The sequence below is a fragment of the Pleurodeles waltl genome, chromosome 1_2, assembly GCF_031143425.1.
Source record: "Pleurodeles waltl isolate 20211129_DDA chromosome 1_2, aPleWal1.hap1.20221129, whole genome shotgun sequence".
NCBI lineage: Eukaryota > Metazoa > Chordata > Amphibia > Caudata > Salamandridae > Pleurodeles > Pleurodeles waltl.
Genome location: NC_090437.1, coordinates 869273205 through 869290167, shown reverse-complemented (window position 1 = coordinate 869290167; position 16963 = coordinate 869273205).

The window sequence follows — 16963 nt, the reverse complement described above, 5'->3', positions numbered from 1 at the left end:
ATCTTAATAAGGATAATTACCAGAGTAGAACACTTCCATATCGATGTGAGTCTCTTTGTCCACTTATGAAGTGGCAAGGTGGAATCCCTTCTTACTTCCCCTGGCTACCTGCTGAGTCTGGTGGACTGTTGCGAGTGTCAAGATGTGCCCCTCTTGACTTCTGACAACTATTCTAGGATACAACTACTTAATAAAACATTCACTCTTGCAACTAGAGAGTATACTGGTGGGATCTTATTTTTTCCTTTCACTAGTTTATGTTATGTTTAATGGAAAAAGCAGTGTATATGATGTAGATCAGCTGAGGGTTTATGAGCCAGGGTGGACACAGTGTGGCATCATGGTCTTTATGCTGTGGACTGTATTCCCCTTGACATGGAACTGAGATCACCACAATTGTAAGGCCACTCATTAAGATCACGGTACACTAGGTCTGGGCAGAGGTCTGGGCAGAGTTCGTGGAGTTCCGCTATGTAGAACTCTGCAAAGTGACCAAAAAACTCTGCTGTGCTTCGCAGAGTTCTGCAAGCAGCGGAGTGCATTATGTCACGCCATTTGTGCTGATTTGTATCACTGGGTGTTTGTCCAGCACTGAAAAATCAGCACAAACGACACCACATGCAGCACAAGAGAGCGCTGTTTCTTTTCTGCCACTCGAGTACATTTTATGCTCCAGCTGCACCTTCCCCAAGGCTCTGTGGAGTTTTTCAGAACTCTGCTCTCCAAGAGGATTGTGGAGTGGGAAAAGCTCCACAAACTCTGGGAGCGGAGAGAAGTTCATCATCCACTCTTGCTGTTCACACAGTCCACTTGTGATACTTTGAGAAACAGGCACTGTAAATTAACTATAGATTTGGCCGAACAAGGGACAGTGAAAAAAGTGCAAACTGTAGTGATGTAAGTGTTGTCTGTTGATGGATAGGAAATTTCAGATCCAGCATCTCATTTTGCATTGAGTGATAGAGCTCTACTTGTAATACAAGTGGTATACGAAAGGTCATACTGCTATGGGTAGTGAAGGGTTTGGTACACTTCTCTCTGTGTGTCTGATCTCATGATAAAACACTGAACAATTGCAGGTGACTGCAAGTGAAGCCCATTTTGCTTGGGGTTTGCATATGCCTCAGCCTCACTGGCTGTGTAATCTAATACTCGATTAAATGACAGGTTGAGGCTTGAAGAGCACTATAAGAAATATGACCAGTCTTATGTTTTTTTTTTTCTTCATGGCAATGTTGGTGGGACATGCATCCTGTGCTTTGAATATCTGGACAGGTGTGTAGGGGCACTGCTGGCTCCTACTTTCCACAGAAATGCATGTGCCTTGGCACAATATTGATCAACAGGTAATATGATCAATATTAAAAAGTTAGTTTATGTAGGAACTGGTGTAAGCTTTTCTCACACAGGAGGTACAATGCAAGCTTCCCTCACACAGATAGTACAATACAAGCTTCCCTCACGCAGATGGTACAATGCAAACTTCCCTCACATGGAAGGTACAATTCAAGCTTCCCTCACAGCGAATGTACCATGCAAGCCTCCCTCACACATAGTAGATACAGTACAGACAGCAGCAGTGCATGTTTCCCTCACACACAGCAGATACAACATAGGCAGGAGTGTCATTTTATCTCCCACTCTCTTGCTCTCTTTTGCTGTATTTCAATGTCTGTCTGTACATCAATCTGCACACACACACACACACATTCTTTACCTTCATCCCGCTCTTCACAAGCACTAGTTATCTGTCTATATGCACATCCCTGTCTGTACCTCAGTGTGCACCATCATTATTTCAGTCTCTGTTACTATCCTTCCAGACTCTTTCTCTGCCTCAATTAATTTCTTATTGTTATATGTTTCTATGACCACATCAGCAGTCGGTTCCTTATTTGTCATTATATCAGATCACTGAATCAATCATTTTTTTTTCTCTTTTTTATATATACTAACCTCTGCCCCACATATTGTCTTTCAGGGGCCACTATTTTACCACACGTTTCGCAGTGATCTGTTGCCCACATTAACACAAACCCCAAATGTTATCAGATACATTTATATGTGTAATGTTACAGCTACATGAAAAGTGTATTATTTCAGTTGCCTTTTCGACAATTATTTTATGCACATATCCATGCTGTGGGTCTTTTTTGGGATGGCCTTTACTTTTTATTTAGTAATACTATTCTAACCAAAAGGAGGAAGGATTTGTAACAGTTTATCTTGCTTCCCTTGCTAGAGGGTGATGCTAAAGATATTTCAAAAGCGCTGCTTTGGCTTGAGGCATGGTCAGAGGCAGGTTTGGGGAATCGGACATAGTGGAACCTATAAAATGAACGGAATTACTGATAACGTCTCATGTGTCATGTTTCTTGGGTTAAAGGGCAGGCACACATGACCGGCAGGCATTTACAGGCGGAGTACAGACAATCCGTGTATGCACCCAATGCAGGCAATCACTGCACCAGGCAAAATAGGAAGATATTCCACAGAGATAGGCAGGCTGGCAAAGCACCTGGCATCATATAGAAAAGATTGGGGGTTTCAAAATAAATTAGAGGCGTGTTGTATTGAAGACGCTTACAGCAGATGTAGCAGGCAGGCTACCGTGGCCGGCATCGAATAGAGACAATTTCCACTTGTACACACTATAGGGAGAACGAAATTGCTGGTAAGTGTTGTAGGCAGGTGCTGTAAGTAAGTCTATTGTTGGGTTTTACCTGCAGGCAGACATTGAAAAAGGCAAGTGTTGGAGGCAGACAAGCTTGGTAGGCATTAGCTGTTGTCAGGCATTGCCTGTAGGCAGATAAGCATTGTAAATAGGAAATGAGGCAAGAAGAAGTGTATCATAAGAGTGTAGGCTGCAGGACTGGCTTCAACTTCCACCCAATCACCACCCTGGATTGATAACACCAATAACTAACAACTCAAAGGGAACTAACTGAAAGTCTTATTCTTTTTATGGTATAGAGAAAATGTGTATTTTTGCCTGTGACATATATATCTGCGTTTTTTGTTTACACCATTACATTTGCATGCCTGCAGCAGTATATTTATTATCTATGGTGGCCGAGGAGCCCTAACTACTCAATTTCGCACAACAGCTTCGCCAGAGGTTCACTCTGCTTATCATTGAGAGAACGACATAGGTCAGCAGTTAGTAGCATAAGAGTTTTCAGCGAGTCATCCCTCTCATAGGTATTGAGTCACAGCCCTCAGAGGTACTGGAATGTGCCAGTTATCCCTTAGTCAACTGTGGGGGAGAGAGGCATTTACAATCTTTACAAGTCTGTGCCAGGCTTGTTAGCGGAGATGAAAACTGATGGACTTGTGGCAGGCTTGGTACTAAGGCGTGACAGCCACAGCTGCCGTCTTTGAAGATGGGGAACATGGTTTGAATCTTGGCACAGGCTCAACATCCTGTGATTCTGGGTAAATTACTTAATCTCTCCTTGCTATCAAAAATAAAAGTGTCCATGTGTAAGGTAACCATAATCATATAAAGCACTGTAATACCTTTGTGTTGAGGTTGCGCTTCGTAAAAGTGCCCGAAACAAATACCGCCATGAGTGAGAACAAACAATAGTGTTCAACATGAAGCATGGTGTGCCGAAGTGCCCTCGTTCTGACACTTGAGCATAGGCTAGCTAAAAAAATAGTGTGCACAAAGGAACCTACATTTTTTAAAAGTAAGCCCTCATGTAAAAGGGGCAGTCTTCATGGAGGGGTTATAAAAGTGCACAAGTAGGGAGTAGAAAGCATTTGCACCAATCAAAAGCAAGCATTTAGAAAAGACAATCACACCTCCCAATTACAAAGATGGGCGAAACTTAAAGCCCATGTTCTAAATACAACACCATTGAAGACTCGGAGATAGCGCTGTCTAAAGGAGACATAAAAAAGCATAAGCATGCATTCTTGGCTGAAGGATGCGCAGCTCTACTTTTGCAGAGAAGCATATTATGTAACACAGAGTTGTTTTGTTTTACTGTAAAGACAGCACCTCATGAAATGATTAAGTAAATAGAGAAACCATATTTTAATTTATAATTATCAGTAAAACATTTAAGCATGGTTATAATGTTTCAAAAAACTCATTATTATAAGGAAAGCTTTCCCTTTGCAGACAGCCTGGGGGTACCAGGGTAGTGCTTCTTGTGTGTGCTGGCCCACTCTATGGTTGCTTAGAGGCCTTTTTTACCCACCATAACACTAGGGGCATAGCTTCAGGGGGGTGTGTGGGGTGTTTCACCCCCTCAATAAATGTGTTTTCTGGTAAACAGTTGGGTACATTTGCTTTCAATCGTATATGGTGAAGTGTCTGTCAGATTTCACAAGGCATTTTTACATACACAGACAAGGTTTTACACACACTCTAAGCATCCCCTGCTTTATGCCTTCAAAATGTTGCGTTATTTTACCAAATATTGTATTGTCGCTCACTTAGGCCCATATTTAGACTTTTTTAGAGCCACATTTGCGTCATGTTTTGATGCAAAAGCGGCACAAACTTACAAAATAAGATCGTATTTTGAAAGTTTGCGCCGCTTTTGCGTCAAAAAGCGGTGCAAATGCGGCGCTAAAAAGTATACATATGGGCCTTAGTACCCTTACCAATCCTTATTCTTCTCCCTTCCCACTGTCCCGCTCCTGCACCCTGCTTGTTTTAACATTCTATGCCAGAGTGATTGTTGGGATATCTCTCTCCGCCCCGCCCCCCCTAATCTTAGTGACCAAGTTACGCCCCTGCGTGGCGTGGCACCTGGACTTGGAAGAGCTGCGCAGAATTGCTCTGTTGCTTTAACAGCAAAGAAATAGCACGGTGGGCATCCTAAAGGCGGGTACCGCGCCTCTGTTGGCAGCCTCTCGAAGCCGCACTCTCACACAGCTGCAGTTGCTGTGCTGACAGATGGAACGGAAAGGAAAATGTGTTTTTACATTTGTCTTTATAAAGCACGTAACCCTGTGTGACGAGGACACAAACAATGCCAGCTGCAAATGTGTCTCTAAGAATATTGTTCGTTTGTTCATGTGGGTGGGAGGACGGGAAGGAATTTTTTAATAAGCAGTCCTATGTATGAGAATTTCATGCGTTAAAAGTGATTACGTCTAAATTGACGAAACTCATAATTTAGAAGGGAAGAGAAACTTCGTAATTATGTTTACAGACCTGGGCTCTTACTTTTTTTGCGCCGCTTTTGCTTCATTTTGTGACGCAAATCCTGCGCAAACTGACAAAATACAATTATATTTTGTAAGTTTGAGCCGCTTTTGGGTCACAAAATGACGCAACTGCGGAGCAAAAAAAGTATAAATATGGGCCTTGGTTTTATATGAAAATTAAATTCTGTATTGACCTTCTTCTCTAGCCACACTGATGTGTTCCTGTGTGCTGAGCATATAAACCCTCCCAGGCCACAAACTGGTCTTTTAGCCTGCAAAATGTTTAACTTTTTAGCACCTTATCAAATTTCCAGTGCCCCTGCACACATTCTTGTATGTCTTTTTGTGTGGGTAGCACAATTACTGTCTGCTTTCGTTCAGAAGCGTTTTCATGTGTCACCACATCTGAATTAAAAAAGCTTGAAGATATATTTTGCGACGTTGAGAAACAGGCACTTAAGAGAAACAACATTCTTTCTAGGGCCCAATTAGGCCTATTTAGAAAACATATGCCACTTTAAGGTACTTAGGCACTTCCTGCTCTACCACGAGCTTTTACAACTGTTGCACAACCAATGAAAAAGGGAAAATGCCACTTAACAAAGGGCATTTAGATGATCTCATTCTAGGGTTTCTACTGGATGCCGGCGTGGTATATTGTTTTGTTTGTATTCATTGAACTCACTATATGAAATAGAGATTAAACCTAACACGAATGCATACCAGTGACCAGGACCTGATTGGAAATTTCTCAACAGTTGATTAAGTGGTCATAACCCATATTCCAACAGCGAGATCACAAATAAATCAATTGTTTCGTCCAGCTAAAAGTTTCACTAAGGTATCTGTCTACCCTCGAATGCTGCGCTAACCCACACGTTCACAATTAAGAGAACATTCTCTTTTGTATATCTTCGTTCATCACATTCCTAAATTACAGGCTGTTCATGTGGATCCACTGGGATCAAGGAGCAAACTTAGAACAGCCACATATAACATAAATACATACATAAGGAAAGTTATTTTTTTCTAATCAGAGCACTCACAAGAGGATGCATTGAGAGTAGGTGTTGCCAGTTTCTGATTATTTCTAACAACAATCAGCACCATACATTACCTCAGTTTTTAATTTGTACTTTTAATCGATCACAGATAACCCTAAAACAATTACGATCTTTACTTAGTCTTCGATCCTTCAATAAATTCATCTGCCTGTTTCGGAGTTGTACTATTTTGTAAACCAGCTTAAAATAAATTACGTTTCTATTTGAAAATGCCCCCGTGCTAAACACTGTAACGTAATTTCACCAGTCCCTTACTTAGTCACCTCCAATGATTCGAAAAATCCTCCTAGGTTTCAAATCCTAAAAGTTTGATTAGAACCGGTCTAGAACAGGTCTAATCCTGACAAAAATATTAAAAACTGAAAGCATGGAAGGAAGATATCAGTAAGTGATTGGGTCAATGAACTAAGACAGTGGGCCTCAACACATATACAGAATTCATACCAGGTACATAATATCACATACAGACGAAGAGTGCAACCAAATCCATAATGCCTCTTTCTGAATCCCCAGTTATAAAAAGAAACCTGCTAGTAATGGTTAGCCATAAGGCATTATCCATTGACTATCTTGGGAGTTTGGAGTCTGACGAGCACATCCAGGCATGTAATTTACTAGAGGTATACTATAATCTATGAACCACCTTGAAGAGTTAGATTAATAAACCAGTCGTTCCGAGATATCTGCAGCTTTGAGCAAAGCTGTTCAAAACCAATTTGGTGATTGTAGCATAGCTTAGTGCCTTGTTTCATGCATCTCCTGTAGAAAATGACAATTGGGTACGTTATGGATAAAATTGTATAGAAGACTCTAATACTTGGTGCTTAGAATAGTCTACCTACATCTACTTTTACACCCAATTGCATCAAAAAGTGCCTTATTGTAAAATAATGTAACCCTAATTCCCCCCTCCTGGGAAGATTATCGTCTTCTATAAGGTCTTCATATGACATATTGATTTAGTTTTTGAAATGCTCCCCGAGATGCTTGATACCAGATTTTACTCAAGTAGGTGCAGCAAAACTAAATCATAAAACAATTCCAATAATATTGTTCTAGTGTCGATGAGTAAATATGTATGTAGCAGAGCTATGGAAAAATGCTTGCATCACTTACACCAAAGACATTACACATTCGCAATCACCTTACCCTTTTGCAATAGTTGGGATCAGGGTTCTGCAGCAGTCATCCGGCTCTTCCCCTGCTGACAAAGGTCGTATATGCTTTCGGGAAACTCTTCATAAAAGAAATTGATTAACGTAGGCATCTTCCTAGCCATAGCAGCCCAACAATAAAGCTTAAAGCCAAGTAACTCCCATCCTCCTGAATTTGGAGGTATTCTGAGAAAGTTTGCAGCATAAAGTTATTTCTTATACCCCTATAAAACAAGAAGTTACTGCTTCTAATTGTATGAAAAAGCTTAGTGTAATATGTACAGGGATAGCACGAAAACGATATAGGCATTTTGGTAATATGGTCAACATCGTAAAATTATAGCCACCAATTATTGTGATAGGTGATCTATTCCAATGTCTCATAATCAACATAGCAGTTTTAAACATTTAATCTAATGGATTATATGCAATGGTTATTCATAAATATTTGTCTGCCTATGTAAATCAGCAAGGTATTTGGCTAATCATGTAGTTAGTTAAAAGTTCCGTCTTTTTGGCTGAAAAATCTACCAAATTATAAGGCAATTTCCTCTATCTTTGTCATGGCTTTAATAGCATCCTGTTAAAATATCACCACCACATCTGTGTAAACTGCAATTCAAATTTACTGGAGTAATTACTTTGGCAATTTGTACCCTTAATAGAAAAGGTTCTAAGTATACACCAAATAATAATGGTGACAGAGGACAGCTCTAGCATCTTTTGGATTATGATGTTTGCAGATTGTTTCCCCATCATTATAATGTTTCCCTTGGGTTTATCATACAGCTTTTGCGCCATAGTTATAAATTTATCTCCAAACTGTATCCTATGCATTACTTGCTTTAAAAATCACTACGGCACCCAATCTAAAGCGCTTTTATCATTGAAAATAATCATATCAGCCATTTCTGATAAATTACTTGTTATTGCTGTATACATATGTAAAGTTGTATTTTATCCAGGTGATGATAATAATAATAATAATAATAATAATAATAATAATAATAATAATAATAATAATAATAATAATAATAACAACAAATGATTTAAAGAGCGCATGGCTACTCCAAACGGAGTGTCCCACCGCTAGGTAATAGTGAGTCAATAGCCTGCAAGAGCCTATATCTAAGAGCCGCCTATTTATTTAGCTAACTTAAACAGCCAGGTTTTTAGCTTTTTTCAAAACAATAGTTCCAAAGGTTCCTGTTGGATTGAGAAGAGCAGGAAGTTCCAGCATTTTGCTGGTAGAAAACTGAAAGAGCAGCCTCTAATACCTGTCTTTGTGATACTGGGCACTGCTGCAAGAAGAGAAATTGTAGATCATCAGACAGGATTGTGATACTCCAAAATAGAGGATATTACAATAGTACAGCCATGGAATGACAAAGGCCTGGAACACTGTCTTCCTAGCTGCCTCATGGAGAAAGCTAAGGATTTTACTAAGAGCTTTTAAGATCCCAAAGCACTTGACAGCTAGGGCAGTAATCTGCTTATCAAAAAACAGCTTAGCATCAAACCAGATGCCCAGTTTGTTAAGGGGCAACACCATCTGCCAAACTCTAAATGAGGCCTATATCCTTAATCACAGATGATAGACATCTAAACAACAACATTTTTGAGTATATTTTTATGTCAGCAATAATTAAATACTGTTAAAATTTGGATTACTGGTTGTCTGGGGTGTGAGCCCTGGTCAGGCAGTGCCCATAATCCTAGACAGGATAAGGCACCAGCAAATCCGAAATTAACCTGAATTTAACCCCCTGTTGGCTTGGCACAGAGAAGCCAGACTTAACTTAGAGGCAATGGGTAAAGTATTTGAGCAACACATTGAACAGTAAAACAGTGAAAACATCACACAAAAAGAAAAAGTAAATACATTTAATAAATAAAACAAGACTGAAAGGGCTGTAATCTAATTAGAACTAGAGATATTACATTTCAAAGTTTTAGAGTAAATAGTGCCGAAAGGCATAACACGTCAACTGTGGATATCTGGCCACACCGAACCGGAACAAAGTCAGAAGTTCAGGCTGACTGCAATGGAGTGTGGGCCGGTGATGGGGACCCAGTAAGGTCCATTGAAGAGAGTACCTTAATTCCTGATTTGCAGAGCATTGAGTGGGTTCCTGGTGAAGATCCATCTTGCAGCTGAGGTGATGCATTGGTTCCAAGATGCAGTGAGGCTTTAGTGCAAGGTCATGTTGCTTCATCACCAAGGATCCTGTTGACCAGGGCTTGTGATGTGAAGTCTGGAGTTAGGTAGGCACCGGGCAGTCAGTTCTGAGGAGCAATGCAGAGTATGGCATCATCAAGACTGCTGTGAACAGAGTAAGAGGGCCTACACTGGTGATGCATTGCCCAGCGGCAAGTCCTATGCGGCATTGTACTACGATGCAAAGCAGGTCTTTTGCGGTGGTTCTGATCCACACAGTGCAGCCCTGCATCAGTTCTGCTCAGGTTTGCGCCACACACCAAAGGAGGTACATCGGTCCCACTGGATCCACAGAGACTGGCAGAGCACCTTAGGCCCTCTTACAAGAGTTCACAACTGGTGTGGAACCACTTGGCAGGGAAGACTCACAGATGGCAGAGTCCAGGTCCTGATGCAAGGTTGTTGAAAGCCTGTTATGTTCCTAAGGCTTCAGATCAGGAGGCCTGCAACTAGCATTAGGGTCACTCTGGGTTGGATTGATGCAAGTCCAGTCCTTCTCACCTAGGCAAGAGGGCTTCAGGCAGCAGGTCAGCACAGCACAGCAGGGCAACAGTTCCTTCAGAGCAGCAGTCCAGCAGAGTGGCAGTCTTTGTAGCAGCACAGCAGCCCTTCTTCCTGGAAGAGTATCCACAGATCCAAAAGTGTACTGAAGTGGTGGTGTCTGGGGTCCTTCTTTTATACACAGTTGTGCCTTTGAAGTGGAAAGAAGCTTCTAGAGGCATGCTCTTGAAGTACACAGTTGCCCTGCCTTCTCTGTCCTGGCTCCAGACTATCTACAGGAAGTATACATCCCTTTTTGTGGGGATAAGACACAGCCGATTTAGGTATATGTGGGGTGGGTCCTGCTCCTCCCTCCATCCTGCCAATGATGGCCCAGCCAGACATACATACACTCCCATTGTGTGTGAGTGTCTAGGAGGACTACACAAAGACCAACTGCACCCAGTCATTTGACTAGAGACAGGCTGCAGGGACCAAATGGCTAAGGAAAGACAATGCATACTTTCTGAAAGGGGCATTTTTAGTATTGTAATTTAAAATCTGACTCCACCATAAGTTAGGATATCAAATTAGGATTCCAGAGACTTCAAACATGAATCAGTCATTTCTTCCCATTTGGAAAGGACACTAAAATGAAAAAAGGCAACTCCAAAGTGATCCATGGGAGGGATAGGTCTTGCAGTTGTGAAAAATTAATTTAAGAGTTTCTGTACTACCAAGACATATAAACCCAAAAAGTACATGACCAACTTATAAATATAGAGTACCTTGCCCTTTGGTCTGTCCAGGGTCCACGTTAGGGGTGACCTATATGTCTTAAAAAGGAAGGGTTTGGCTTGGCAAAAGGTTTCTTTTGCCAGTTTGAAATGGCAGTTTAAACTGCGCACACAGGCTCTGCAATGGCAAGCCTGAGGCAGGTTTAAAATGCTCATTCAGTGGGTGGCACAATTACTGCTGCCGTCCCACTGGTAGCATTTGTTTTACAGGACCCAGGTGCAAGTATTATCACTTTATTAGAGACTTTCGAGTAAATTAAATATGCCAGTTGGGTACAAGCCAATTTTACCGTGTTTGAGTAGAGAACACAAGAATTATAGCATTGATTAGGAGAGGTAAAGAGTGCAGAATTCTAAGACAAACAAAGCGAAGTCAGCAAACATAGGAGGTCTGAAGGTAAAAAATGAGGGGGAAACAGCACCAAGGGTGCCAGGTCTAACAGTAATATTGGATGGTATAGCCATCCTCTTTTCTACTTGCTTACCATTCTTAAGAAATACTGACATCAGTGTACCCCCCACAATGGCTTACTACACTAACTTCATTTATATTATTCAGGACTTCAATAAACAAATGGCAGTATTCCTAATAAGACAACTCTGTAGAACGTCTCTTGAATCGCATAATCACCATCTACTTTGCCATTTGGTAAAGACTGTATAGCCAATGTAATCTCTTCACTAAAAGTAGGGCTATCTAAAAATAAAGCATCATGTGATAATTGGTTGAGTAGGACTCTTGCTAAATATTCAGCGATTTCAAAATCTCTGCACCACTCTTCTTGGGTATGCAATTTCTGATAGAATTGCTAAAAGGCATCAAGGATGCTATCATCACTTTTTAATCTTTATTCTGTCTAATTTTAACTTCTGCCTGACTCTCTCTAGCTTTGTATGGTAGTATAGACCCACTGATTCGCTGTACTTGTAAATGGGAATATGATATTATATTCCAAACCTTGCTAAGCATTTCTGTCACTCAATATTCCACTAATTTGAGTTTTGGGCAAAAGTAAATCCTGGTGTATACTGTTAGCATTAGCCAGCTTATTGTGTATAGTAGTAATATGTTTACTCCCTAAATGCATAATTTTTAGATTCAGCTTTAGAAATTCATTATTTGTTTCCTTTTTAAATTACTGGAGCAGTTATGGCCCCTCACACTGTAGTTTTAAGTGCATCCCAGGCTCCTACTGAGCTAACCGTATGTTGAGTGAGTAATACGTGAAAATGTTGTCATGCCCATAAACCACATGAGCCAACAGACCATCTATCTTACCCAAGTTCTTAATCATACTTCTAAAAGCAGCTCTAACTTCCGGCAATCTTACTGACCCTGCCAGATTGGTCGGATCAGATCCATTATTCAACAGGCAATAAGAATCACCTCACAAAATATAGAGTTTCTCCAAGTTATCCAACCATAGGGCTGGGAAGTTAAATAGAGGTTGTCAATATTCATTCTATACACAACGCATATGATGTATGCTTGGCAAGCAACTTTAAGGATGCCTCAGCCCATTTGCCAAAGTTATCTGCTAATGATTTAACAGTATGAATCCCCTTAGAATTGTACCTTGATATGGCAAGAGCAACTCTGTGTTTATTACTTGTGCAGTGTGAATAACTAGGTTCAACCCCGTCTGTCTTAATAGTGACCACTTGGCATATGCTGAGTATACAAACAATGCTACAAACATATTGATTCAGTTCACTCTAACGCTTAAGATCTGTATTAAGCCCATTTATGTTCCAGCCCACTTACATGCCAAATGATTAGTTTTATTGATTCAATTAAACTATTTCATAACTTTCTCTGACCAGAAGAGGAAGCCTTAAAAGTCCACAAAAAACATTATCTAGATTGTTATGTAATACTGCATAACATATTTGTAAACCTCAGTTTTGTCACTAGTGTGGCCATGGAAAAACTGTCGGCCTCTAAACACCTTCGAACCAATGTCTACATGTTTCATCATAGGCCAAAGACAGTAATGTGTTATTTGAATTGTTTCATAATTTAAATTGAAAGTTACTGTTGATAAAATGCACCTTTCATGTATATGTTTAGAGTTATGTGAGTTGTGAAGGCAAGTGGTATTTGTTGTAAGTAAAAGGAGGGTTTCCCAAATTGGGCATGTGCTATTTGGGAGTATTTGTATGTTCATTTTCCAACATGAAGTATGTGTCTTGGAGTATGGTATTTTGTTGGGGCCCACCATAACCTTTTAAATGAAACTAGCTTTGTGTGGGTGTTAGATAATTGTATCAGCATGGGGTTCTAGCATGAGCTCAGTGAGGGCCAGCTACATTGTACATGTGTTAGATGAGTGTGTGTGTGGTCTTCTCACTAATGTGTTCTTTCAGCTTTGTGATTATTTTTATTATAGTTGCTTCTGGGACTGTGGAGAATCCTACATTTATAAACACTCAACAGCTCTTAGATACCCAGTAGAGAACCTTGGAGAAGAGCAGGAGCAATAAAACTGCATTTGTAACATCAATATATATTCTTCATAAACTTCGTAAGCTCTCAATGAATCAGTAATGAGAGCTGAAGTTAAAGTCTGAAAAGTTTTATTTAACACATGGTTTCAACTTCTTTATTAGTCAAGTATATGTTAAAGAGTAATGCATAAAGTGTATCCCAGAATCTAATCCCTGTTCTATTATTCTAAATCTTATAAATATATTTAAAATCAAGTAACTTCTGTAAAGTTTCCTCATAAAGAACATGTGGGGTTCAGCAGAAATAAATAATTTCAGCCAGAAAATAGCAAAACAGAAAAAATGTCCAAGGATCAGTCTAGCCAGTAAAGCTATCAGTACTCATAAAGAGCACTGTATCAGACTCTGATAGTGAATAGTCTAGGCAGAGAGTAAAGTCTGTTTGAAAATCAAGAGAAAGAGAGAAAGAGCTTCTGAGTCTTGCTCACACACATGACCAAAATCGTCTAAAATGTCTCCACTATCTGTTCTTTTCCCAGGAATCTTTTATAACAAAATACAATTATAACAAATGTTTCACATAGTTTTCCAATTCACCAATAAATGGATAAGATCATTGTGAGACAGGAACAGTTTCCGTCAAGATGGAAGGTTCTAACAAAGAATCTTCTATACACAAAAAGACATCTGACTACATTTTAACAACTTTGATACATTCAGGTATTTTCACATCCATCTAGTTTCTGAAAGATAGAACATTTATGAAAAGTTTTATGCACAATCAACTTATGTCATTTTGATTCTAACAAATCTTCACACTAAAAGCATATTCATAAAGAAGCACATTTCAGATTAGTTTATCAAATCCCGAGATAGAAAAGTAGCGAAAAAGAATAGAAAAATATTGCTTTCTTTATAGCATAGAAAGTTTACATCATGCAAAAGGCCACGCAAAAGTCATGACAGAATTCTGCTGAGCTAAAGAAGTTTGGAATTTGTTAACATTAACCATCAGCAAGTCAAGCTAATGCAGGTCATGCAGAGTTGAGAAAGGAAAATGCATGTTCAAAATGTGGCATTTGGTTAGGGCTACATTTCACTCATGCAGGTTATTAATTAAATGGATTTTATTTTTAATGAAATCTCTACCAACGTCCCCACTTGAGGGTCTGGAACTTTCACAAAAATTACATTCACAACTGTACTGTTGGAGTTCACTTTCATCTTCTTCAGTATCTCGTCTTTCCCATTGTAAATATTCTCTTTCTTTCAGTCAATCATATTCTTCATTCACTGTTTCATTCAATTCTAAATCTTTCTTCATTATTTTCTTCATATCCCTTGCTGTTTTCTTTATTAGTATACTTTTTATTTCATTACTAATGTAGAAACAAAACAAGCTATCGCTATTAATACAGGAACTAGGATGGTTTTGATAATTCTTCCTCGTACTGCCTTAAACCAACTAGCTACTGAGAAAAACCCTTTAGCAAAGCTTTGAACTATACTTGTCGTTTTGATAGGTTGCAGATCGAGCTTTAAATTAGAGATATTTTTAGCATAATCTACTATGTTACTACTCTCGTCAAGTGTGTTGGTGCAACCATTTTCAATTTTCAACATATTTCAAACTCTGACTTTTTCTGCAAGTAAGATAGCTAAGGCATAGTGATTTTGCAAAACCATTGATCTAACTGCCACAAGCCCATTGTTTTCTACTAATAAAGCTCCAGAGGTACGAGTTGCTAATCTATCAACTACTGTTGAACATTTTCTGATTTGCTCATCATTTAAGACTACTCCTACAGCAGGTATGATTGACTCAAATATGTCTCCTGCTAATTGTATTCCCTCATTCATAGTATGTGTGTATCTTTTGTGCACTGGTGTCAGTTTCATTGAATCTAAGCTTCATATATGATACATTTTTGGAAAAAGTAAGCCTAAATAGCAAATACCCTTCCAGTAAGCAGGCAACCTAAAATAGGCATTCTCTCCACAAGTAAAATACACTACGGTATTGCAGGATCATCTTCTTGCAAAATTTGCCATGATCCTCCAGACAGTTCAAACACATGCTCACAGTTATTGTTTCCCACTAGCATCTTTCTCCCACTGATTCTTCTCTTAAACACACATACTTTCCCTTAATGCTTTTTATCTAATTTAAGGACATGCATCTTTCTTTCAAATGCATCCTCTTCTTTTCTCCATACATTCTTTTGAACATCCTATTTCATATATGCACTTTTTGAAAATTGTTCATTTCTCTGTTCTAACATTATAATAAAAGCTTTCTCTTGTGAGTTAATTATGCATGTTAGGTTTCTCTCATGTGCATTAACCGTGCTTACAGGAAGAAATAGTCTAAAGTAATGCAGTGCAGTCTCTATTTCTTTAGCTTTTGGGTTTAGATTCACATTCTTCATTAGTGGAACTTTGGAAAGCACCATATCAAAGTTTGAGTAATAGTTTTCAAAATGCCTTTGTCTATATACTAAACTAAGAAATATACTTTAGGAAAGTGAAATATGGTGACACGAAACCAGTTCACCTGCTGAGGATGGCATGAGTGCACAACAGTAACAACTCAACATCATTTGCTTTAGTATACTCTTGTATTAGTTTAGAGTAAACATTCATTGAGTAATCTACAAATTATGTGTTGAACTCATCTTCATCTATATCTGGTTTAAATGTTGCATTCACAAATTCTACTACAGCTTTTTCTGTGTCAGGTGTGAAGTGCATAACTAATACTATTGCAACCCCCAGTAAAAATGTAAGTAAAATCCCTAAAAATATTTCACACCTAGCTCTATTAGGAGTACTCATGTTTCTTTATAATCAGATCTATTACCAATAATTGTTTGTAACAGCAAATAATGTATTCTTGTTAATCTTGAACAATATCAATATATTCTTCTTCAGGTTAGTTTTCTTTTTGAATTAGGGCCTGATTTAGAGTTTGGCAGACTGGTTACTTTGTCACAAACAAAACAGATATCCTGTCCACCGTATTATGATCTCCATAGTCTGACATTGTTTTGTAATATGGCGGACAGGATATCTGTCACATGTGTGATGGATTAACCCCCTTTGCTAAACTCTAAATCAGAACCTTAGTCTGTTCCTTTTTTGTTATTGATTTTTCTTTAAACTTTTAGTCTTTGTTTATATTAATATCTTTGTATCGGCAAACCTTAACCCTATTCCCTGTTCTTCTAGAACATTATCCCTACTCTTGAGCTGCTCCTTCGTACCTGGGTACTCTTCTTACTTTCCTTTCAATTAATTTTTTATTAATCCTCTTGTCTCTATTTTTCAGTTCTCATACGTTCTCATGGAGGCATGTAAATAGTTTTTTTGTAATCAAGTGCTTTCTATTTTTGACTTTTCATTTTTCTAAAGGAGGTTGGAACAGTTATTTGCTCCAATTAAGCAAGTCAGAAGTTAGAACATTCAAAAGTTTACTAACATAATATATCAATTCATGTGACAAATATCTTTGACAAGGTACTGCAGATCCCCTTGACCTTCTGAGTATGTTTTGCCCTTCTTCTGTATAATTCATACCACTTGGCTCTGTTTCTTCTTTGATTGTCAGTGGTACAGGTTAATCTGATACACTTGATC